The 26,629-nt window shown below is 45.5% G+C and overlaps 1 long non-coding RNA gene across 1 annotated transcript; it reads right to left on the bottom strand.

The window, feature by feature from the left end:
* Nucleotides 1-425: 425 nt before the first annotated feature.
* LOC121834411 lies at nucleotides 426-20,610 on the bottom strand. Its single transcript, XR_006077201.1, has 3 exons — nucleotides 20,370-20,610; nucleotides 1,626-1,736; nucleotides 426-723 (listed from the first exon to the last, which is right to left on the bottom strand). It is a non-coding gene; the product is annotated as an uncharacterized LOC121834411 (long non-coding RNA).
* Between the last annotated feature and the right edge of the window lie 6,019 nt (nucleotides 20,611-26,629).

The following is a 26,629-nucleotide window of genomic DNA, read 5'->3' as shown; positions in this document are numbered from 1 at the left end:
GAAAGACAACTCTGTTCCTCTTTGCTCAAGGATGCCTTCGAAGAGGAACCGAGCAGGCACACTTCGTTTGCATACTTGAAGTTTTGGTGTTTAGTGTATCCCAGAATATCACAGCACATCACTTTGACGCTGTCACTTAGAAGCGAGGACACCAAAGTTTGATCCCAACTGCTGATACTTCACTACCCTTTCCGGAAGAGCATTTGATCCTTTCACCAGCTTCACAAGCTGCCCGTTACCGCTTTCAAATTCAAAAGCAGAATGGCCCCACAATGTCCCCAGTTGCTGCACTGCTTCCGCTAGGTGGAGTAACTGGTGCAGGCTGAACGTCATTGCTGGAGCTCCATACAGCCTCCCTGTCATGCCCACAAAGGTCCAGAGGAGTTTCTCTGAAAGCACAATATGACATCATTAAAGCTGGCCCGAAGCAGGACACAAAGAAACCGAAGGGGGAGAACTCGCGTGCAACATCAATGGATGCTGGAGTTACGGTGTCCCTCAAAAGTGCATGGACGGCCTCCACCAGCTTCTTTATGTACGGCCAGTATTGGTCCAGAAGGACCCTGTACATGCAGGGAAGCGAGTGGTACAGCAGCCAGTGGCGCCATTCGGAAGCCTTCCAGAATAGGCGTGTGCTCAGTGCCCTTGGGAGTCTCGTGGAGCTGTGTGGTGGCTTGATTTCAGCCAGCTGGCTGTTGATGACAGCAATAGAGGCAGTGTTTCCTGTAAATAAACAGATCAAATGTTACTAAATAAATGAAAGCATTTGCCAGTCTGTTTTTGAAAACTGGGGCAGAATCTTTGGCAATTTAGTATGAAACAATTGGCTTAGATAAATTATCCCTCTTAAAAAGAGTGCAAATTCTATGTGCCATTACTCCGATAAAACATACGCTTGGTTTTCTAATACAAACGTCTAGCTTTATGGTCGAATCCACCCAATATGTAAGTGAAATCAGTGCATACTGCCTGCTAAAGATGACAGAAAGTGCAGCAACAAAGAAAATAGTTTAGACGAGACATAGCACGAAATGCCTTGCGTGGTTTAGCTCCCCAGTTTTGCCCATGCTCTTTTCCCGGTTTATCTTTCTACGTTACACAATCCAGCTGAATTCTTCGTTTTATTGCTCAGTGCAGTCAGTCTGCAGAAGTCTTACGAGGCTTAGCCTCCACAATTCATTGAGCTCTTTTGCGAACTAATAAGCTAGTTAAAGTACCTAGAAGCCACACTGACAGATGTAATGATCTGGTTCCAACCGGCTTGGTGTCCTGTACTGTACTGTTGTAAAATCTCTAGAATTGCATAGCGAACTGACATAATGCCTCCTCTCCTTTTTCCTTCCTTGTGCTAAAAGTTATTTAAAGATTGTACAACATGTTTCGAAATTGGCACCCTGGATTAGAAAGAATGAAACAGGAGATTCTCCTGATGTTCACTTCCAAAGTCTCTTGTTTAAGCTACCGTGATATACTGGGCATGCACCATTGTCGCATAACTGCCTACCCCATATCACACTTTTGAACCGTTTGAAAAGTAAGCAAAGAACATGCAAAGGACTCCCATTAAACAAAAGGGGCAGAAGTCATTTCCAACGAGAAAGGAAATACCAGTGATGCTGATATACTTTTTAGTAAGCTGGTCTCCTCCACCTCTTCCATGTGACAGGGCTATATAACACTGGACGCAAATGTCACCACATGATGTGAGAAGAGCCTTGAGGAACTGACAGAATGCACTGAAAGAATAAAACACGTAAAGGACAAACACAGACACACACAGTTCTTTCAATGAGCAGCGAACATTTATGAGATGCCCATTACGCTACGACCTTGAACGACAAAGTATTGAAAGAAAACGAAAATATTCAAAATTTAATATAAAACCAATTTACTCACAAACTTTAAAAATACCAAATTAAAATGATAGCAAAAAAATTATAGGGAAAAACTTAAGGAAATTTCGTGAAAAAGGGGGAAAGGAAGAAAAAAAAGAAAGGAAATTAATGACGAAAATAATCCTGGAAAATGGGAACAAGAGGGACAAAGGACAAACACAAATCTCCAAACACAGCTAGGTTCTTGTCCAGCTCGCTTGTACCTTTACATTAACTGCATTATAATCAGGAAATTAACCCCTGAAAAGGGGGGAAAATAAATAAGAAAAGAAAGGAAAAGACAAAATAATTGATCACAACAAGCTTTTTACGATAATTTTTACGCTAGAAATTCCAGCTTTTTTGACGACAAAGCCAAAGATGTCCCAGAGACATTGCTCACGGCATATCTGACCTTAAACGCTTCTATTGTTTCGGGCCCACAGTTATCTATGTGTGAACTTAGCTAAGTGGTGTTTTCAAAGTGTGGGGTGCAATCGTGGCAGGTACGGGCATGCAGAACTATTGGGTGGAACGAGTCCGATGATGCCTTGGTAACATCTAAATGGTGTTCCCTAAAGCGAGCATTTAGGCATCTTCCGATGGCCGATGTATTCGCCTTCGCAGCTCAATGGACTCGAATCAAGTTCAATTTCAAGTTTTATTCGCCTCAAATACATTCGTTCAAACGTATTACATGAGGGGGGGTAGAAAAATACAAACAAATGCAATGATATAATGGAAATAAAAGAACTAACTAAGGTTAAAAATTAACAACAAACAAAAACTAAAAACAAACTATACAGAATTCAGAACAAAGTTTACAGAAACCGGGCACAACAGAACTGGGGACTCAGTGCACAATTTATAGGAAACACAAGCAGACATGGCGCTGAAAACATAGTACCAAAGCCAAAAATTTTTTGCGGAATATTTTTTATCATTCTATTCAGTGACTATGTCGTTTGGGAGAGAATTCCCATTTTTAATGGACAGAGCAAGAGGAGAGTATTTGTATCTATTAGTGCGACCAAATATAGGTGCAATTTTCAAGGAATGATCATGACGCAAAGAAATGTATGAGACAGACTTACAGTGAGTGAGCATAAATGATTGCATGTTGTAATAAAAGTTATGAAAAAGAGTAAGGCGAGCGACTGTCCGACGTGATTCAAGAGGAGTTAAATTAGAAAGAACCAAGTCTAAGTGGGAGACACTGGTTTTCGTACTGTAGTTCCGATAAATGATTCCAATGGGTCTTTTTTTATTTTTAAGGCCTTTTGCAAGGCGTTTTGTTCGGCCACGCTACCCATGCATTTGCGACCTCGCTGCACCAGGATAGAAAAGTGCGTTCATTTCGCGCGTGTGGGGAAAGGGGAGGGGGTCAAAGTTTTGACTTCCCAGTTGGGGGTGGGTTTAATATGCAAGTGAAAAAAAAAGTCGAAATTTTGGAAGCCGACTTGGGAGGTGCGTTCATTACGCGAGTGCGTTCATTGTGCGAGTAAATACATACCTTACTCATAACTGTTGCAAAGCATGACCTGATGCACACCTCCGCTCTCTTTATATAAACATTGCCCTCGTACTCCACTGAGGTTGAGTGGAGGTAAACATCCAGGAGATCCAGGAACTGACACGTGCCGTGTTTGTGGATAACGTTGTTCATACTGAAATGTTTTTGGTTGACAAACTTTATTACGAGAACGGGAACGACGCCAGGCACATAGCTGTTTTGTGGTGTAAGGCTAGCTGAGTCGCACGTGTGGGTATCAACGCCGATTTGTGAGAAACTGCGAAGTGGGCACCACCAACCATAGTTTTCTAAATACATAACAGATCCTTTTTTCCCTTTTATTTTGCAAAAAGAAAGTTTATGCGAATTTTAAGAGTTCAGAGTCCACAGATTCGGCGATACCTTGCTGGCTGAACAACTTGATGGCTTGATCGAGTGGTTTCGGGTATGCGGGACTACTGGGCAGGACATTGGTGAGGTTGGTCGTTGAACGTGAGTTGGTAGTAGTCCTCAGGGATCGCGTTGTTGTTTCAAGCGAATGGTCAGATGGGGAATCGATTTCTTCTGTAATGCCCCCCCCCTCCCCTCCCCCGTCTTCCGCTCTGATTAGGTATGATCGTGGCTGTTGTCCGACTTGGACCACAATTCCGGGTTCCCATTTGTGGTTTCGACGGAAATAGACTCTCTCGCCTTGACTCAGAGGACGTAGTGGTTTGCTGTGTGCGTCACCATGTCGGTGCTGACACTTTTGACGGAACTGAAGGCGTGCTTGAACCTCCCTGATGTTGTAGTGCTGCTCAAGTTAACGCGGAGCAGCTGGCTTGAGGGTTGTGATCCTGCGGCCCATTAGCAGTTCCAATGGGGACAGGAGCTGATCCATCGGTGTGTCCCTAAGCTCCATAAGGACAAGAGACAGGTCGTTGCCTTCCTTCGGTGCCTTGGTCAAGCTGTTTTCATTCTTTGAACTGACCTCTCTGCAAGTTCATTCGACTGTGGGTAATCAGGAGAACTTGGATTATTTGTCATGTCCAAGCACTTGAGATACCCTTTGAATGCTTCAGAGTTGAATGGCAGGCCGTTGTCACAGACCCCTTCTAGAATGCCGAATCAAGCAAACTCCTTTTTTAGGGTTGCGATCCTTTGATAGCAGAGGTGTCCCCCTTTTGCTCTATCACAATGTACTTGCTAAAGTAGTCCACTACAAGTAGGTAGGTGACACTGTGGAGATGGAAGAAGTCATTGGTGACGATTTGCCATGGTTGTGTTGGAGACCGTCTGTCTCCCAGGGGCTCTCGTTGGTTCGACCGCTGGTGTTGCTGGCAGAGTTGGCCGTTGGAGACCATTCTTCTGCCAGCACCCGTTCTCCGAAACAATGCCGCGGAGCGGGGCGTTTTCTGCATGGGTCTTTGCAGAAAAAAAGGCACTCTTATGAACTGATGTGCGGGCAAAGCTAACGCATTTCTTTCTCAGAGCGGGGAGGTTCAGTTGAGAGCATATCTCCCTAGCCTCAGACCTTAAAGACCCTGAAGGTCTTTCCTTGAGTAAAGCAGTTCTTTTTTCGAGTGCAGCTTCCACCTTTTCCTCTTAGATGTCCTCGTTCATAACAACGAAAACTACCATCTTTTCTTACTCTAGCAGCTTTAGCTGGGCGTTGCGGAGCTCCTCTACTGTTGAGTATACATATGACTTGCCTGGAGTAGGCAGGTGGGCACAAACGGAATGCACAGCTGTCCCTACGAAGTTCTGACGATCCTTTTCAGGGTTACTTGCTGCTACCTTGTAAACGGATGTCAGTTGGTCTACCCTCGATGCTGGAAGGTCTAGGGCGAACTTGGGCCCGTGAGACAGAAGTCCCACCGTGTCCGGGGAAAGCTGTTTGTCCAAAAGTACAACAGGGGGTTTCAGTTGAAGTCCGAAGCCTTCTGGCAAGACTTGCGTACCTCCCCAGGATTTTTACCCCTGCGGCCTCCAAGAGCCCGACTGCAGAACTCCTGAGGAAGAGGAACGAGGGTCTGTGGCGTAAAACGTATCGAGGAGTGCTGTCGTGGCCGGGGAGAGTCATTCTCATGAGTCGAAGTTCCTGGGATATCTCTATTCTTGAAATCTGCATGATCCTGTAGCTTGACAACCAAGTATGGGAGTGGAATCCCAGCACAAAGTCCACGGAGGCGTGGGCCACGTTTTTTCGCAAGCAAAGCCCCAGGGAGCGTAGACGGAGCCGCAGAAAGTTAATTATTGAGATGTAGCTGACGGCTTGAAAGAAGTTGCGGGGATTGAACACAGGGTGACGGGCGGACGTACTGAGTCAGGACATGAAGCTCACACAACTTGAATTAAAATTTAGGGAGCTTGTTTATAGAGACTTACAAACACAGAAAGAATAAACCCAAAGAGGTCAGAAACACAGACAAGTACATATCTTTCTTTTTTAAAGTTATTATATGGTTTCCTCTTATCTTTTATCACGGAGACAGTATAGACCTTTGCAGAAACAGCTCGCTGGCCGCCGCCATTTTGCGACTCGAGTGACCCCTATTAGCCAAAAATTTCTGCCACCCGCCTGAGCTGTGGAAACCCGATCAGCGCGACTCCCCACCTGCATCGTGTGTTCGGAGTTCGCCGGCTTTCCTTCTAAGTGTTTACTCTATTTGCCTGTTCAGGATGCTAACGTGTTTTTGTAATCTTCCACTGTGAGAACTTGGGAATACCAGGACTTATAGCCTTCTGGACCTTCGCAAGAAACGAGCGAAGAGAACGGGCGAAGAAAGCGAACGTCAAGCAGCCCGCGACGCAGGCCGTTCGACGTTCTTCGAGGATTATTTCCGTTGAGATAATCTCCGAAAAGCCTTCCCGGATATGTTCCCGGTCTTGGCGAGAAGTAGCTGATAGGGTCCGGGGAATGGGAACTAAATAGACACGTTCGTTCATTCGCACTAGTGCTGTGTATAAAAAACATCACTCTTCAAAACGTACCCCAAGACAAGCCGGATTCCGTGCGATCGTCGTGAAGTGACTGTCGTCGACACTGTATTTTGGATATGCTGTGTTATTTGAGACCTTTCTCAAATCATGTCCGGATAACGCGGCACCGTGGGGTACGCGTACAATATATGTTGTTCGATTTATGAGACTCGTTGAATTTCATATAGTGAGGGGGCAATACCCATGCAGTTCGGCTATCCTCTGGTGTGGTCAAATATATTAGGCAGTTAAGGTTGACACGGCTGAGTGTATAGTGCCGTTATAATCGCCACAGAACACAAAAGAAAAAATAAAGTGAGGCGATTTTGCCGCCACCAGCATTCAAAATTGCTCCTACGCAGGCTGCCACAGCCTACTGACGAGAAAACCCACAGCTCAGCGCAGTCGGGCAACACTGACGTACAGTCTCAAAACCAGGGATGCGCGCTGGAAATCGCTTCGTTCGAGACTGCCGCTGGAAAGGTCTATATCGAGGTCAGGGGGAGTAAACCTTGTGCGGTTTTTGATCTGGTCTGGAAACTTCAGGGAAGTGTTCTGGGTCTCTTTTTATTTTCGATATTTATAAACGATCTACCCTATGACGTTTCAGTTCAAATCAAACTTTTTGAAGACAATTGTGTGGTTCATAATAAAATGAAAACAAAAGATGATCAGATCAAATTAAACCGTAATTTACAAAAAAAGAAAAAAAAAGAAAATAGGCATTGGTGCGACAAATGACGAATCGTGGGGTTTCCACACCATATCAAAAATCATTATTTATGTCTATAACTAAAACAAAAAATCTGCTGGCCTATAATTATGACATGAATGGTTCTGAGCTTTAAGAGTTAAAGAATTTAAGTACCTAGATGTAGTATTTAATCTTGACTTAAGATGGAATACCCATATAAACAACGTGTGCATCAAAGCTAAAAAAGCACTGTGGGGCGACAGACGCAACTTTGCTGAAGCGACTCCTGAATGCAAATATGCTCCAAAAGCCAGGGTAGTCATAACGGAATAAGTTTACAGTGGCTTAACACAACAACAAAAAATTAACAACAACACAGACGTTTCGCCACCTATCCGGGTGGCATCATCAGTGTGAACTGGCCCGGTGGTTGGGAGAGTCAAAACCAGTCGACTCTAATCTACAAGTCCCCGTAAACGTCCGGTGGGGGGCCCCGGTTCGTCTTGCACGCCTCGGGGTCTCGGCGGATAAACCACGATTCCACGAACTTCCTCGGGCCTCACCTCTGCTCACGAGCAGCATTGTCCAAGTCAAACGTATGCGCAGTCGTCCAGCTGTGGTCAACAAGCTCAGACTTGCTTCTCGTGGCATGCGTGGCCTTCACCACATCCCTTCTGTGTTCGTCAAGTCGGAATGTACCACCACCTCTCAAGCTGAGGGGCAACATTCCGACGTAGTCTCCTGCCGAAAAGTTATACAATGCTTGCGGCGGAGAGGCATCAGAGTTACTGCGAGTTGGGTAATTAAAAATAGAGATCACTACATCAAGCGCGGGGTGGTACATATCCTCAGGCACCATTGGCATTTCACTCCAAGTCACACGTACACCGTTCGTATTTGAAAAACATAAATCTAAAGCATTGCCTTGCTTATTAAGAACATTGTTGAGCCGCTTCAGATCCAAAAATGAAGAGAAGTCTAAAAGATGGTTGCATTTCTCCTTTCAATAAAAGTTATCAGTCAAAACGTTGCACGCCTGTAGCTCGTTGAGTTTTTCTAACCCAACCAGACAACGCTGAAAATCACCAGGTGGCTTTTCTGGGGGGAGATAGAACAGACCAATAAGAACACGTTCTCTCTTTGCATACTCAATTTCGACGAACAAGCTCTCAGGAAAGTTTTCTAAATCTTGACGCCTCCTTGAGCTGTCGACCGCGACCAACACACCGCCTCCCGCTCCAGCTCCTTGAAACAAGTCACGGTCGTGCCGGTACACAACAAAACCAGGCGGAAAGTAATCGGAGGACCCGATGTTAGGACGCAACCAAATTTCCGTTAGACAGAAGATTGCATAATTAGACACTGTAACGTTACAAAAAAAAGCAATCGGCTTTTGTGCGTAAGCCGCGGACGTTTTGATATAATAAATCTATGCCAGGCATCACTTGTCAGCGGTTGTGGGATGTCCCTCTGAAGCGTGGAGCATGTCTCTCTGAAGGGTTCCTCTGAAAGGTTTAAAAAGGCTGGATTTAGGCCACACAGCTGGATCAGCAAGTTTCTCAAAATCCTCCGCAGCCGCGGCCACATGAAAGGAGCCGTAAGTGTCGAAACGGGTCTTTAGGTGACGGCACTCCACTTTGTCGATTCCAACGGAGGACAGGCGCGAAGAGTCGTCCTTGCAGATAATATCCGGCGCCAGCTTCGTAACAAACAGCGCTCTCAGACTCGTTGACGGCGAAACAACGCACAGCTTGTTGGTCTTGAATGCCCCGGTCAAATAATAATAAATGTAATAATAATAATAGTAATACTAATAATAGTAATTAGACGAGCCATACACGAAAAATATGTATTTTTAGCTCACCGTTTGGACAAAGTCTACAATGCTGTCCGAATGTACTTCTATGTTGCATTCAAGTGCCGTTTGATGGTTCTGCTACCGAGGACCCTCCTCCCTCAAGGCACGGGAGAAGAGGACGCCAAAGCGGTGTTTGCAAGCCGACGGGAGGCTAAATATGTTTAGTATACGGAGACATGGGCCGCCTTTCCTTTGGGGAAGGATCTCTACGATGTCGTGCTCCACGTCGACTCCGCCAAGATTTTTGTACGAAGCGGTTAGATGTCTACGAGTGAGGATGGCGGTACTATTGGGTTCCTCGTTGTCAGGAGTTTGGAAGGCTCTATAGATGGCTAGTTTGACCGCGCGGCGGGTTTTCTGAATCAATATGATATCGGGGGGAGTTTGGAGGGACTGGAGGCAGTGTTAAAGATAGCCACGCTTCAGTCGGAAGCTGTGGTAATTCCATTGCCAGATAGTGGTTTGGTGCCTACTGAGGCGTGGCGGGCGTGGGAGAGGTAAAGCCATATTGAGGGATGCACTGTTAGAGGTAGGGTATGGATGGTGGGGGTGGTGGAGGAGTTTAGGGCCCCAACTGGGATGAGATGTTGGTGAGTTGGTTTATTTGACTGGTGAGTTGGGCCAATCTGGAGGAGTACTTTGAGACAGCGTTTTCTATCGCCGTACAACGGCTGTAACGTTTTGCTCTAAGGTTTGCAGTCTGGCACTGAAAATGCGAGACATTTCGGTCATTGACGCTGAGTCGGTGTAATTTGTCTACGATTTTGAGGCCATAGTATTGATTACTCTACGCTTGACAGACTGGGCGGTGCTGTCAGGTGAGGATATGGCAACTGCAACGGGTTGTGGGGGAGGAGTAGGAGTGGGCGCTGGAGGGGTAGGAGTTGGCGCTGGAGGGGTAACCTTTCTGTTTAAGGAGGGGTCGTAAGTCTGCATTTTCCTTCTAAACGGCAGTGATTTATTGTGTGAGGGTTTGGACCTTTTGCCGTAGAGTTTGGACCTTTTGCCGTAGGGTTTGGACCTTTTGCCGTAGAGAGGGGCGGTGATGAGAGACATCCGACGGGCAAGGAGAATAGCCGGGTCGTGATTGCAGTCGATTAGGTATTGGCTGATGTTCTCCGGTGGACCGTAATCTGGCACATTAAAGATGATTCCGCGTGAGATCTTCGCAGGATTTGCCATATATGTGGCCAGAAAATAGTTCTCTTCGCCCTTCAGAGGGGGTGCTGAGTAGTATAGTTTTGAATGGCATTGATTCGAATTTTATCATCGCGTGCCACGTTGTAATTGGTCTGGGCAGTGTTAAAGACGAAGTCTTGCAGCTTGCCTGTGCTCATCGAGCTTAGGTTGAGGCCACCACGTGCACGGATGATGATCTTGTAGTAGTCAGGGAGTCTTGCGAGCTGCGGCGGGCGCGTCTTGAAGCCAGGCCTTGGCGAGCTGCGGAAAACCGGACGCCAAACGCGCCTCGCCGCTCGACTTGGTCGTTTACGTCGCCATCCGTTGTTTACCCTTGCAAGTTTTTTAGCCCTATGTTTTGCAGAAAGGGAGCTACGCTTTGTAATTTTACAAAAACCAACCTGTGAAATATACCTTTGACACAAAGTTCAGATTGCTATGTGCAGGCGCCAATTTTTATGGCCCATTTTAGATCGAGCCTGGTTATTTCAGTCACCCTATACTTACTGCCAGGTTGGATCACATTGGCATCTTATTAGCCTTCCTTTTCTTCACTTGGCTTTTACTAGTATGCTTTCACAAAAGTAGGAGTGAGGTCCTCGGTCGACTTCGGCGCGAACCTTAGGATGAGAGAAAATGGCAAAATGGCCCGTTTCCCGCCTTTCATGTACTTTATGTACCCGTAGATCATTGTGAACACTACGAATTAGTTTTTAACCTCTAGGTGGTAGTGGAACGACTGGTTGGCAAGAAGCTATCGAAGGAACAAGCGAAAGTGAGAAACCAGAGCAGCCAAGGCGAGCAATGCTGGCGACACGCACGGAGTGACAGCGGATTGGATCTCGGATTGGATTGAAAGTGTCAAAGACAGTTGGTTGTAAATTAGAACGGAGCAGTAACTTGTTACCAGTATAGGGTTGTTGCACAATACCATGGTTCAATGCTGCTACCTCTTCGTGGATCTGATCAAAACCCACTGGAATCCATGTTGGAGGCATTCATTGCTGTTATCCTATGTTTTGTGTCCTTTGGGGCCTTGTCTGCATGGTACTTTGTGCACCCACTCGAGGTTGAAGACAGTCAGTTGCTCTGTGATTGTTTTAGCCGTAAAACTTGGTGTCAACGGAGCCACGGCCAGCAATATTGTTTTTTCTAGAATTCCGGAAATCATTAGGAACCAGGACAAGGCGACGCTCGAGCAATCGGTTTGCCGACATTATGAATGGCTCCCAACGGACACGCCGGCACAACCTCAACCAGGCGGGTAAAGACAGGAGTAGAACACGGCAAGTCCTGGGCGCTAACATCTCCAGTCCCGAGAGAAAGAGCGAAAAAAGGCAGAGAAATAAAGCAAACAAAAAGTTAGGCGTGTTCGTTTTGCCGCGACAAGTTGAAGTTGCTCGAGCACTTGTCAGGTTTATTTAAATTTATCACTGCGCGACTCCTGTGTTCTTCTGCAAAGACAGAAAATAACAAGGTAAAGACTTTACTGGTGATGTTTGGCTGCATCTTGGTGCATATAAAGGCCTCGGCAGCGATAGGGCTCATCGAAATCGCGAACTGGGACCGCCGATCTCCGCTTCTATGTTCCGCCATTTCGAAGCGGCCAAACGCAGGGGACCTTTCGTTTCGGATTATTATGTTAACTCTACACTCTTAAAAAAATAATTAAAAAAGGAATGGACGGGTGTTGACTGTACTCTTTTTGGAGAGAATCCGGGTTATCGCAAGCTATACTCTCTCTAGGGACCAGGAATATGAAAAATGCATGCAAATATGTATCAAAATACAAATACAAAAATACTTCGTCAAAAATGTATTTAATTACGAGTCTAATTACATTTAAAAAAATTGCGGTGGCTTAGCTCGGCTATGCCAGGATATACGCAGCGTGAGCTTAGGCGCATAAAATGAGAGGTGCTATCAAGCAGCTCCGGTGCAGCGTCAGACTTGGCTACTGCGCAACGGAGGCACATAGCTGGGCACGCGGCGCCGCCAGTGCGTCTGCCGTGGCTGTGACGTCACTCCTCTGGAATGCGAAGACTGGCGAGGCGAGCGCGGTGGCGGCGGATCCCGCGGCGACCTGGCCTCCGCCCCGCCAGCTGTGCGCCGTGCGACGTCACTGCTCCTCGCACTTGCGCAGCACGGAGCATGGCTCATTATGCCAGCCACGCGAAACTGCTCAATTTTGGCCAGTGTAGCTCACGCTACAAAAAGCATTTAAATACAAGATACAAATACAACCAAATGTATTTGTTCTCTTCCAAATACTTTTCTAAATACATTCCTCAAAATTTGCGAGAGCGACTTCAGGGCACCTGCAACGGGTTTCTACGTATCTCTACGCACACTCTGGAGTAAGTTTGCGAGGCTCTAGTAACGTAATAGAAATATAATCACAAAAAAATGTAATCAGCTTGGACGTAATAGGTGAAAAAGTACAGAGCCTCAAGCAGCTTTTTTTGTCGATTACATGTTGGTATATACCAACAAAGAACCGAGACGACCAAGACACGGAGCACTAGCTAAAGAATTTTTTATTGTTGCAACTCGCACCAGTTAACAAAAATCTGGACGACACGCGCATTAAGAATGTTCCAGGCAAAATTATGGATGGAAATCAGGCTGGAAAGCATCACAAGTTGTCACAGGCGCTTATTTAGCCAGTCTGCCTGTGAACGTCGATTTCATCACTATTCTTGCCCTGGACTAGCACCGTAATCACAAAGTCACTAAACGCTTGTGCTTGATTAAGAGACACTGCATTCGGTGCAGAACGTAGTTTTCTTTCTGCTCTGGACATTGCCAATAAATTTGAGGGATGTATTTTCGCCCACAAAATTGTATTTAATTACAATTGTATTTGAAATACCCACCTTTTAGTATTTAAATACACACGTCAAATGCATTACCCAATTTGTAATTAAATAGAAATTCAAAATACACAAAGTATTTGAAATACATATTTCAATTACTTGTATTTGAAATACCGCCTATCCCTGCTAGGGATAGGTAATCGTTACCTTTCCACGACTAGTGTATGTTTTACTCTCCCATACGAGTGCTCACTTAACTTTTCTATAGTCACACAAATGGTTTTGCAAGAGTCAGGACTGTCTACAGGTTTTGAATTTCAGAGTTTGGTGCATTATTTTAACCAGACTTGTACGTAATCCGTTACAAGTAACGAAATTACTTGTAATCCCTTACATTTATCAGTAATTTAGTAACGAAATCATTACATATTTTCTGATGTAATTTTAAAGTAATTCCCTTACATTTTTTACGTAACGGATTTCTTTTAATCCGTTACTTTTTTATTGAAGACCCCCCCCCCCACTTTTTTTTTCTAAAGGAAGGGTTGTTTTTATTTTGGTAAAGTCGAGCTCAGTGACACTCTCACGCGCAAAGCGAGGCTTGGCACCCTTCAGTTCCGCAAAACCATTTTTGTTTTCAACACCAAGCCCCTAAATTTATATTTGTTTAGACCCTAACAACAATGTAAAAAAAAAAAAGAAATAAAAAACATTTTTACACAAAAAAGGGGGGGGGGAGTGGGGTCAATTTATATCCGCTTTTTTTAGACCCTTTGTTTTTTTCTTTGCTATCGAAGGCGGGAAGAGGACACCAAGTGGGTGTATGCCTCTTTGAAAAGCTCGAGGCGGTAAGTGCACAGACAAGAATTAACAATGTCCTTCTCGGTTTTGAGTGACTACGACCATTTTCATTATGTTACAACACCAGACAATGCTCCGTATACCCTAAAATTCACTAAAAAGAGATGTGATATTTATTATTATTTATTTACATTGTACCTACATCGCCCTGTGGGCATTATTGTAGGGGGGTTTTAGAAAACATTATAAAGAGTGGAAAAAGAAAACGTCATTATCATCAATGGACACAACATCTTCCGGGAGATCGTTCCACTCTCTCGCGGTTTTGACAAAAAATGAATTCGCAAAACTGACAGTCCTGTAAGTGGGAACAGCAACCTTTTTAGAATTATCACAACGGGTAGAAACGTAGGATGGCTCCATAAGATAAGTGGCTTTATCAATTCCTGTTTTGTTGTGAAAGACACGGTGGAAAAATTTTAGTCTTATTTTTTTTCGTCTACATTCGAGTGTTTCCCATCCCAGCATGGCCTTCATATCTGTAACACTAGCATAAGGGTCATAGTTGTTCAGTACAAAACGCGCGGCCTGATTTTGAATTTTTTCTAGTTTATTGATAAGGAAGTCGTGATAAGGGTCCCACACAACGCACGCGTAATCAAGGATCGTTCTTACCAAAGAAAAATAAAGTGTTTCTTTGACGTTTCGCGACGCGGATCTAAAATTTCGACGGATAAAATAAAACATTTTACTAGCCTTTAGGATTGTACGTTCTATATGGCTGTTCCATTTTAGGGAATCCGCAAATAGCACTCCTAGGTAAACATACTCAAACACAGTACATAAAACAGTCCCGTTGATTAGGTAGCTATAAGAATCGTGCAGCTTACTTCTCGAGAAACGAATATGATTGCATTTACTTAAATTTAGGCTCATTTTCCATTGATTGCACCAAGAAGATAAAATATTTATGTCGGTTTGTAACATGGCCAGGTCGTCTGACGTGTTTATTTCCCTGTACAATACGCAGTCGTCGGCGAACAGTTTAATATGAGACTGTATGTTTTCGGTGATATCATTTATGTATATGAGAAAAAGTAAGGGCCCTAAGACACTCCCTTGTGGCACTCCCGACGTAACCCGAGTTGATGTGGATATAGTACCGTTTAAAACAACCCGCTGCTCACGACCTTCTAAATAATTTTGTATCCAATTCAGGACGTTGGGATCTATGTTTAGCAAAGCCAATTTATACAATAATAACTGATGGGGGACCGTGTCAAATGCCTTTCGAAAGTCTAAGAACACGCAGTCGACATATTTCCTGCTGTCTAGTGATCTGGATATATGATGATAAAATTCTACCAGCTGTGTGTTGCAAGAGTAGCCGCTTCGAAAACCATGCTGTGAGGGGGAAAAGAAGTGTAATGAATCCAGGAACGAGTAAAGGTTACTGTAAATAATGTGTTCAAACAACTTACATGAGATCGATGTCAATGAAATAGGATGATAATTTTCAACACTGGCTTTAGAACCCGATTTAAAAACTGGTGTAACGTTTGCCATCTTCCAATCCATTGGAACCATCCCCGTCTTTAACGTTTCACTAAATATAACAAAAAGATAACGCGCTATGGATTCACTGCACTTAAGAAAAATAACAGGGGAAATGCCATCAGGTCCGACAGCCTTGGTTGCATCAATTCCGCGCAGCAACTTCACTATACCATTCATGTCAATTGTAATGCTGGGCATTACGCTTTGCTGCGTTCGGCAAGCCACTGGAGATAGCAGATGCGGAGTCTTCCGAAAATACCGACTTAAAATACGAGTTAAAGCATTCAACCTTCGCGTTATCAGACACCACAGTATTACCATCAACTTTCAACGCAGGAATAGAAGTGTCTTCCTTTCTGTTCGCGTTGACGAACTTCCAGAATTCTTTAGGGTTTCTTTTTAGATTTTCGTTAAACTTGTCAAAGAACACTTTTTTGCTTAATTTTATTTGCAATTTGAGAAGCCTGTTAATCTCTTTGTACTTCTGCTCAGTTTGGACTGACCAACTTTTGGTCAGCGTTTTGTAAGCACGTCTCGCTTTACCTATAAGTCTGCGAATTTCTACATTAAACCAAGGCTTATTTTTTTACGCTTCCTCATTTGTTTCGATGGAATATACACCTCCGCAAGCTCTAATATTTTATTTCTAAAAGCATGCCATATAGTTTCGACGTCACTATTTTCGGACAGACGACTAAATGTATAAAAATAGGATTCAAGCTCTGCATCGATCGCTTCGTAATTACCTTTGTCGTACAAAAATACTTTCCGTGGACACTCCGCTTGCTTTCGCGTTCCGGGCTCCGAGAGCTTAGCAACAACCGCGCAGTGATCACTTATGCCGGGAAGCACAGTGACCTCGGATACAACGCCAGGAAAATTGCATAAAATTAAATCCAAGACAGAATTTTCTCGCGTCGGTTTTTTAACATATTGTTCAAATCCAAATACACTGATTATGTCAGCAAACATCGAGTAAGCGCGGGGTCCATCTGTATCAAGAACTTCATCAGACCAGTTGAACCCTGGTAGATTAAAGTCTCCTCCCAAGAATACACTATCTGGAATTGTCGTCAACAAGTCACCCAATTTGTCTATCGAGTACGCATCACTATCTGGGGGGCGATAAAATGTACCAAAAACTAAAGTGGTCCCCTTAGGTAAAACTACTCGACACCATACAGACTCAGTGTCGTTTTCGAAAAAAACTAGTTCACTACTACTCCAGTCTGATTAAATTAGCAAACAGACACCACCTCCGTGTCCATTTCTATCTTTGCGGTATACGGAAAAACCAGGGGGAAAAACTTCGCAATTAGAAACCGAGTCATGCAGCCATGTCTCCGTTCCCATAATAACTTTGGGTCTGATTGTCTCGACTAGAGATAAGAAATCGTCCACTTTATTTTTTATGCTACGGAAGTTCACAAGTAATACCGAGACATCTACATCTGATAAAGCGGCATTTTGACAGATATCTCTCGCACGGCGTCAATCCTGCTGAATCGGTGGAGCCTTTTTACGAACGAGTATAGGCATGCTTTGTTCGAAATCCCAGGCGTACGTGTCTCCGTTGATAACGAGCTTGTCGTAGGTAAGATATACTTTGTTGTTCTTATCTTGTCGTTTTTCTTTGGAATAGTCCCATAGCTTGCGCCTTTTTTCTCTGACAAGTGCACTGAAATCCTCGGAAACGCTGTAAGCAGAGTTTTTGAATTTAAAGGCGTTGCGCATGATGTTGTCACGTTCTTTCCAATTTTGAAAGCTTGCTATAATCGGCCGACAGCTACGTTCCTTGAAAGTACCTAGACGGTGGGCCCTTTGTATTGAGGTGACATCGATATCTAGATTACCTTTACAGATGCGTCTAACAAGAGTTTCTGACTCCTCCCATGACTCTCGCACTGTGTCATCAGGTATGCCAAAAAACACCAAGTTTGTCCTGCGGCTCCGATTTTCAAGGTCGTCTAGTCTTGCTTCCAGCTTTCTTCTATTTACTTCAACATCTGAGATCCGTTGTTCAAATTGCTCGTTTTTTGCAATTAAATTCTCTATTTTATTGTGAATCTCCGTTTGTTTGCTTTCAATAACATTTAACTTCGAGAGGACACTTCTTTGACCGTTTTGCAGTTCAGTGAACATAGATTGTATGAGTTCCATTTGTTCCTTAGTTGCAGGACCAGGATTAGTTTCTACGTCGCCACTTAACAACAGCAACAAGAGCACAAATAACACTTTTTTCCTGTAATATAGTTTGCGTCTATTACCCACTATGGCATGAAAGTGCTTATTCCTAGTGCTCGCAATCAAGAATAGTTGGTTGGGTGGAGCTGGCAGGAAACCACCAACAGATCGGAAAGGGCCAGATGGCAAATCACTAACCTGCATCAAGAAAGGTTTTCGTGAGCACATGGCCTCGTTCCTGCCAGCTCCGAAACCCAGGGATTCCGTGACACGCGTCGGCTTATATGCTGACTTGAACAGTCCACTCGGTTGACTGGAGGGTGGGACGGGTGGAACCCTGAAGAACTCCGAAGAACTTGGAATCGTCTGACGGGAAGGCTGATAGGTCGTTGACGTCGCATGCAGCTGACGCTGCGCTGACGTTGGACTCAGGAAACTGATGCCAGCGGTGACGAGGCAGAACGGAACAATCGCCTGCATCAAGAAAGGTTTTCGTGAGCACATGGCCTCGTTCCTGCCAGCTCCGAAACCCAGGGATTCCGTGACACGCGTCGGCTTATATGCTGACTCGAACAGTCCACTCGGTTGACTGGAGGGTGGGACGGGTGGAACCCTGAAGAACTCCGAAGAACTTGGAATCGTCTGACGGGAAGGCTGATAGGTCGTTGACGTCGCATGCAGCTGACGCTGCGCTGACGTTGGACTCAGGAAACTGATGCCAGCGGTGACGAGGCAGAACGGAACAATCGCCTGCATCAAGAAAGGTTTTCGTGAGCACATGGCCTCGTTCCTGCCAGCTCCGAAACCGAAAGTGCTATTGCCACAAGCATCCTCGTTCGTTGCTGCACACTTATCTTCTCGAAAACAGGATGTATTTTTTCTTCTGTTTCTTTCACCTTACCCTGTTTTAAAAGCTACTTAATTTTTTGTAGTCCAACTTCTAGAGTTGGCCCACTTCATTTGTGAATTCCAGCCAGGTTATCTGCATCTCAGTCACCCCTTTTGTGAGTCAGCTTTTTGTGAGCACTTTCCAAAATGGTAATAGTCTTCCTTTCTTCTTCTTCCCGTTTTTCCCCCAGCAGGACGCATCTTATCTCAAGCAGATATTCTTACAAATAAAACATAATGGTGGCTGACGTAGACTTGATATTCTGGGCTTGGGGAGAGAGTGAAACTCAAGAGTGGGGCCATAGCGCGGCTTACTTCGTTCTATGCCCTTCGCTGCCCGTGGCATCAGCGGACGTCTATCTGGAGAACACCGGAGTAAAATGCAGTCGATTCGTGCTCCGTGCGTTTTTAAACGGCACCAAAAAAGGTACACACGACAAACGTGCGTTTACATTTCCTTGTTTTAACCGACGTTCTAATTAATTGTTGTTATGAGTTTCCTTTTTTTCGATTACTATATTCATTTACTGGAAACTTTTATTTATTCACCAACGTCTCAACCGAGGCTCGACCTGTTCAGAACCAAAGGAAGGAGAATATCGAGCCAAACCTTATTTACTATTTAATTATCACCTTACTGTTACAACGATGTTTTGCTATTGCCTGGCAATATATGCCGGTATAGTAAGATGGGCACAAATCAACTCTTATTCTAGTTTTGGCTAGATGTATGATGACTTCTACAGCTTTGCGATTTTGAGAATCGAGAATTTTAGTCGATCGGTCCGATCACTCCATTAACGATACCCGATACTCCGCCGCCGCCTGTCCGCAAATGGGACAGGTTGCAACAATAAAAACTTGAATAACCCTCTTCCTTTTGTTTCTTAATTGAAGGCAATATTCTTGAAAGTAACGCCACGAAAGTAACGGATTACTTTTTGGGTTAACGGTCACTTACTTTTATGGAAGGGTAATTGTAATTGTAATAAATTACAATTTAGCCTTGAGTAATTGTAACTGTAATTCCTTACTATTTTTCAGTAACGTGCACAAGTCTGATTTTAACTGCCCTTTTTTGCTCCTAAATACAATTGTTTAAGCGACAACCAGTCTGTCGTATGTAAGAAAAAGTGTTGCCTGAACTCTGTACTAAAGAGTTAAGCACGCTCTCCAGGAAGAGTTATTGTAACCTTAGAAGTGGTGCCTGCACTCCGTATTAAAAAGTTTAGTGTGCTCTATAGCAAGAATTAATATTACATAACAGCAAACTTAGCAGTTTATATGATCCCTTCCTGGAGACTGCTTTACTCTTTCATACAGAGTTAGGCAACACTTGAAGTGGGGATTTAATTACTCGCACTAAAGAATTTTGTAGAGTAAGTACAACCCCATTTGGAAGTGTTGCCTAAACTCAGTATTAAACAGTTAAGCACACTTTCCAGGAAGGGTTCACACGAACTCTGCTCAAGTATAGTGTTATGTGCTGAGTGTAAAATCACCCAGTAAAAAGTAACGTAAATGCCTGCTAACAGAATTAGGGGAAGGGAAGGGTACAATTAGCTCCTTGTTAGTCAAACGTTTGCTGAAACAAAAAAAAAAACTCTACTGGCAAGTGGCATTTTTAGCCTGTTGAATTGCGACCACTGTACTTTTATTTTTGCAGCTGTTGCATCAAATTTCAATACCTCCCTTGATTTCTCTGTAATGTGGAATAGTACTTCTGTCCTTATTATGGGAGCTGCTACATACAACTTGAGACAACTCAAGCACTTTGCAATGAACAGTAGCCCTAAAATCTAAAAGCAGCTATGTATATGTTCACAAGGGGAGGGTTGCATTGGAAATGTGGAAGTGCAGCTGAAAAAGGACATAAAAGAGGGAGCATGAGCCTGTTCGGAGGCCATAGGTTTTCATGAAAAGTCAGCATAGAAAGGATAAAAAAAGTAGAATAGAGCTCAATAAGCCAACACTTTAATGTTAGGACATGGGAAAAAAAGGCAAAAATGGCACACATATTCCCTCTGGTGAACAAGTTTCTTACTTTGTGATGAGATCCAAAGCCAAGGCAGACTTTATATCGTACTTCAAATCAATGAAGTGCCCAATCCGTCCGTCACCTCAAATAAGTGGTTCTCCAACACCGCAGTTATGGCCTTTGAGTCCTCTTTGTCAATTCGCATCAGCGGATAGGTCAATCTGTCGTGTCGGTCCTCCTGTGAAGAATGAATGCTTAAATGTAGACTCAGCAGTATGAGAAGGGAGGAAGCAACTCACTAAGTGTAGAAGGGTATGCACTTGGGCTAGTTGGTGATCCATATTTCCGAGGGAAAAAGCGCTAAAAACAATGAACAAGTAGAAGTGTTGTTGGTTTCTGTTACTTTTCCATTGTTTTTAGTCTTTTACCCTCGGATATATAGCTCGCTAAGTGCCCTTAGTTAATAGGAGTGCATTCATTTGTAAGACAAGAGACCATTTGCGAAAATCCCAGGAGCCATTCACAGGATACGTTCCAATAGTTGTCTGGTACTTGTTTTCTTGCCGATTAAACGAGAGTCCGAATCGAACACTTAGGCAGCACTCACTGCTGGCTCACTCAGCCGCAACTACCCACGACTGTTTGTATCCCCTATGATATGAACATCTAAGAGAAAAATGAACCACATCTCTCTTTTTTTCCTTTGTATGCAGTGGCAGCCATAAGGGGTTGCATTTATTTATGGCAGGGAATCCCCAAGTTTGCATACCCTATTAGTGGCATCGGAAGAAGAGGGCAAGGCAAGGGGGGCAATTGCCTCGCCCTCCCGCTTCTCTCTGAGTGACATTTTAAACTATTATAGCAGACAATACGGGAGACAGGGACGGGGTTTAGCTCCCTAGCACATCACCCCTCCACCTTCCAAGCAATACAAACTCAGCTGGCTCCTGCCCATAGCGATGAAAGTCATAGCTCTATATAGACTAGCCTTAGGGGTAGGATGAATGGAAGTTCTTAACTTGAAACTTGAGATCATGTCCGGTTTTCAGTTTTGAAGGCGTGAGGTCGCATCCATGGATAAGGACATAGGGGGGCTCCGAATGCGGCCGAAGCGCCACCGGCTTTCACACCCGAACTCCGACCAGGCAGCGTTAGCTTTATATGAACGGCGGGTGCTACGGCCGGGGACGCCCCGGGCACGTGACGGTTAGTCTCCCCTCTGGCTAGGTCAACGAAGGCCACCTGGCTAAACCTGCTCTCCGCGAACCCCCTCTCAGCAAGGCCCCCCGGACAGCCCGACGCGCACCACGTATGGCTACCTTGGGCCCGACTTCCTTCGTTCACCTAGACACCGGCGCGGCCGCGCCATCGCCCCCAACCCCATCCCGGTGTCCGGCCGACTATCCGCCAACCCTCTTGGTCCACACCGACATACGAAGGGACCAAGCACCCCGCTGGGCCAGGAGTGACAGGCACGAGGAGATCGGGGGGTATGATATTGCCCCCGATCCGCTTAAGGCAGGCCATGGCAGCTAGGGCCACCTCCTCAGCCGTCCGGGAATAGCCCATCGGAAACGCCTTTGAAAACTTCTCCTTCTGCTCTTCGGGAGAGCCAGCCAGGCGGCCTCACCGTCTTCGCCTCCTCGGAATTTGAGGCTCTCCGCCGGAGAGAGCGAGTTATGATCTTTGGCGACAAGATCCCTGACATTGAACGACAAGGGCAGGATCGGGCAGCCCCCCTCCTGATGTTTCCCCGCCGTCTGCACCAGCCGGAGCAACGGGTCCCAAACGAATGGGGCCCGCGGCGGCGGCTTAGGGCTCCTCTCGACCGCGAGACTCCGACAGTCTCGCTATGACGTCGAGTCTGCTGTACCCACTCGGCCGGGAAGTCTGGTATGTCAACGGTGGGACCGTTGATACATTTAAACAAGTCGAAGGTCCCGACCACCTCAAGTTGATCTCCCTTCCACGTCACTGCCAGACCCCGCTGCGTGGCCACTGCCGACAAGGTCGCGCGAAGACCTTCCTTGGCCTCCCCAATGTCTGGCAGCGTCACGGACCCGCGTTTGCCAGCAAAGAAGTCGTCATCCGAGATATCGGCCAGGACTGGGTCTGGTAGATCCGGAAAGACACGACGCACTCTGTGAGTGCCAAAGGCACGAGTTATAGTGGTGGACAAGGCCATAGGGTTAATGAGGCTCGGGTCGGCAACCCAAGCCGCTCTGGCCTCCAGCAGGTCCCTGATGAGCGGGTCCTGCTCTGCCTCAAGTGCCTCGACACGCTTAGCAAACAGATCATCTTCCCATGATCCTTGCAGGTCTATGATGCCAGTCAGATTGTTGGTGCAAAGGGGAGTCAGTGGAAAGCGCCGAGTGCTAATACGCGTGGACTCTACCAGACGGTGCCGGACAGCCCACATGACAGTAGCAAACGGGTCATCGTCAAGCCTGGCCGCATCTCGGCCCTCCACTGTTCTAAGTTCGACGGCATTCCCCTTCCCACAGAGAATGAGGCCATACTGCCTTTTGAGAAGAGAATTGAAAGAGAACATGGGAGTTCTTAAAAACTTATTCAATGTCCTCTCTCTGAGACTCAACCACGAACAGATAAGTACAAAGCAGCCTCACGAGCAACAACTGTTCTAAACCGTAATTCGCGTAGATGTACGACGCTACCTCAAGTGCGTCCAGGATTTCTCTGGAACGTCCTTCTCCGACCCTTCTCCCACAGATCAGATGTCTTCGATATCGGAGGCCCCCAATTTTTAGATTGGGGCCTCCGACATCGGAGACATTCGGGGGATATCGGGGGGCATTCGTCCAATTGGTATACAATATGTTAGGAACGTTCTTAATATTTAATTAGTTTGAGCAACCTATTGTATTTCAATGCTGACTACCGTATATCATAGTTTATTTCACAACTTTAGAAGTTAGCAAATGCAGGTAACCTCTAAGTTTGGGGACACCATTGATTAAATATTGTAATTACAGCTCTACATGAAGCTAATTTACTATAAAGTACCATTAAACCTTAATAATATAAAAAAAAAACTGTACCTACTGAAATTCACAAACTCAAAAAAAAAGAAGCAAAATAAATATAACAGTAGCCCAACCAAGAACATACAGCTTCGATTGGTCAGTGTTAAAAAAATTGAAAGAAGTGCCACATTCCAAAACAAAGCACGCATCGTGGCGAGCCCAAGCTGTGCCATAACTGAAACTACTAGATAGCTAGTGAGCTGCTCACATGCACCACTCCATCATGCATGTGCACAATAGATGTGGGCTCTGAATTTCTGATTTGCATGTGGCATGGACTGGTTGCACCACTCTGAAGGCAGGTGTGGGCACGCGCATTATGTGCCAGAGCGCATCCTTCAGTATGTCCAGTAATGCTGAGGTGAAGTTTGCCCAATAAGTTGAGTTTCTACATGGCTTCATCTGTTGAAAACTGCTCTGCCAGCATTTTGTGATGCTTTGTGTGTGTTCATCAAATTGAAGATTATATATTTATGTCAGAACCGCTGGAGCCTCCTGCTAAACAGGCGTGTTAGTTTTATGAAGGCAACAAGGGCGGCAGTGGCTCCCCGCCCCTGTCTACTCCCCCATCGGAAAGCAAAGAAAGTTCTGTTGAGAGCTGGGGTCTTAAGAGATCGGCAGAAGTTCCATACCATAATTCCTCGACAAGACAAGTTGCGAAGTCCTTCAAGATCATGAGGGTTTTGATTAGCTCCATGGCAGGAGCTGCAAGAACAGCAGTTTCCCTTGTTTAGTGAGCAAACATTATCTCCAGCAGTCACACTGTAATCAATAAATTGTTCATACGCAGTAAGGTTCAAGGTTCAAGGTGTTTAATGGCACAACTTCCACACAGCCGAGTGCCTGAGGCAGCCAAAAGGCAGAAGCCCATACAACCAAGTGCTGGCTGCTTCCTCTCTTTCTCCCCAACTGGAACAAGTTTCTGCACTCTTGGCATTCCTAAGGAGACAATCAGGTCTTTACATGACTTTGATATGAAAACTTGTCATCAGTGTAAGATGGCGTGCAAAACGATGACACTTGAAGAGGAGCAGCCAGACGCTGAATCCTTGTATCCCTCACCATGGTCGCTGAGCAGGTGGCACCATGGTTACAACTGATCCTCGGCCACAGCAGTAACGGTATGACCTAGGACGGTACCCTGGACTAAAGGGTGTTCTGCTGCGGTTCGGATCCAGCTGTGCGAGAAATTGGCACCTTAGAGATTTCTTTTTCTAGGACAGGGTTTATGCATGTTGAAGCATGGCATCAGAAGTTGAGTTGTATCAAGAGCGTTGAGAGTAAGTGCTCGGAGAGCTTGTCCAGTTAACTTCTTGTCCCAGCATCTCAGCATGACTGTAATCTGCTTCAACATTAAAAATAAGTCTGTAGGTAAGTAGCTAAACATTCGGATGGTTACTAATCTGCTGCACCTCTTCTTTTTGTGGAGTGCATGACGACACTCAGCTTAAAAAGAGCTACTAGAATATGAAGATGCCATCAGTACAACGAGAATATGGTGAATGTAGGCATAACGGAATGGAAGTCCTTGTTACACCTGGTCCACAGATCACGGAAAGTTCGTCGGAGTGCTTTTCACTCTGAATGGCATGCACACGAACTCGCAAACCGAAAGGCATTGTTAGGCTCCTTTTGAATTACCAATGGCTTGTCTGGTATTGGTGCTAGGACTTACCAGATCGACCTTGGAAAATATGGCAAGCTATTGTTGAGCAGTGTAATGAAGGTGCTGATGCAAAAGAACTGTGTTTTTCTGTTTTGTAGCAGCTGTATATGGCAGAACTACATCGTACAGCGCATGAATTATGTGCAAAACTAGCTTTTTTAAGTTGATGAGTATAATCAGTGCGTAGAACGCACACATTCATACATGGATATGTTAGCAAAAATAAAAACTAATGTCTCGTTGCAAGGACTCACACAAAAAGCGGAATTTGTTGCGAACCACATGTAAACTGGTAAAATCACTGCAGTACACTAACAACAACAAAAAAGCTATTTTTATGTTGGCACACCACGCTTCCTCCGCATTAAATAGTGCATACGACCGCTGCTGGAAATTCTGAGGAAAGCAGTCTGAGTAGCCACAGTCGGCAGCGACCCCAGACATGCTCAACGGGGTGCGAACCGGACCTGGATTGGCCTCGACATCATTGTCGTCGCACCCGTTTCGCACCCAGGCGGAGCCTGGGGCGCTCAGCACGTACTGGGCCGTGGCGGGCAGCTGGGCGAAGAGGCCAATAACAGCTGTACGTGTTGAAGTCTTGGAGAAAACACAGACGGCAAGCGTCGACGAGTGGCTTAAGGCTAGGTACTTCTAGCAGAGTGTGTTGGATAGACTGCAGCTCACGCAGGAAGAACTGTGTCTGTCCCTCGTCTATTTTCAGTGTTTTTATTCTCACTGTGTGAACTGTGGCCTAAGGCTGCAGCGTCACGTGGCGAGAGTAGCAAGGGGGCGTTGCCACTCGCAAGCTTGTGGATGTCTGTCGAAGGGCAGCGGGTAAAGATGTATTTAGGAAGTTGTTTGAGCTTGCCTGTCCATAGTCTCAATGCTCTCTTTAAAGCGGCGTAGGACTGACGGGATCATGCAAGCCTTCTTTTTCGGGCTCTTAGAAGGCCACCTCTCCTGAGACTCCACCTCACAAGCCTGAGCCTCGCGGCTCATCGCTTCGGGACAGGGGCCCGTTCGTCTGCAGCTCCGCAGGGTGCGCACTGGAACCCGATACCCGAGCAAGCTGCCTTTAATATTCACCACTCCAGGCTTCTTGCGCATCTCGATGAACTCTGTTGACTTTGCGCTTGAGAGCGGCCTTTTCTTCGTTCACCTCACTACATCGCACAGTTCTTCAGATTCTGGAATTGTTGAATTAAGGTGCATTTGGTTATATGCACTTCGATCAACCAGTTACTTATAAAAAGAGGAATGCTAGGGGGGAGAATTTTCGGCATACCTGGCACGTTGACAGTCTGCGCGTGGTAGTAGCCCCCCTTGGTTGTTATGTTGCCGCTCCAGAAGACATTGTACAAAAAGTCTGGGTTGAAATCCCCGCACGTAACGGGGCGGAAGTCTTATATTTCTTCTAGGGACAACCGCTGTCGTCACGGTCTATCTTATATCCCACCAACGCAAATAATTCGCACATCACTAATCCAAGCTCTATGTATAAATGGTAACAAAGCTTCCATGGAAGCTCATAAGGCGCGAATATGGCGGCTCATTGGGTGCAGCGCCATTTGTGAGGTGTGCGGCATTGCCGCTAGTCATGCTGGCCTGCGACGTAC

Source organism: Ixodes scapularis, unplaced genomic scaffold (assembly GCF_016920785.2).
Source record: "Ixodes scapularis isolate PalLabHiFi unplaced genomic scaffold, ASM1692078v2 ptg001158l_1___fragment_1__unscaffolded, whole genome shotgun sequence".
Lineage (NCBI taxonomy): Eukaryota > Metazoa > Arthropoda > Arachnida > Ixodida > Ixodidae > Ixodes > Ixodes scapularis.
Note: the sequence above shows the minus strand (reverse complement) of the source record. Positions and strands in the feature narration are given on the sequence as shown.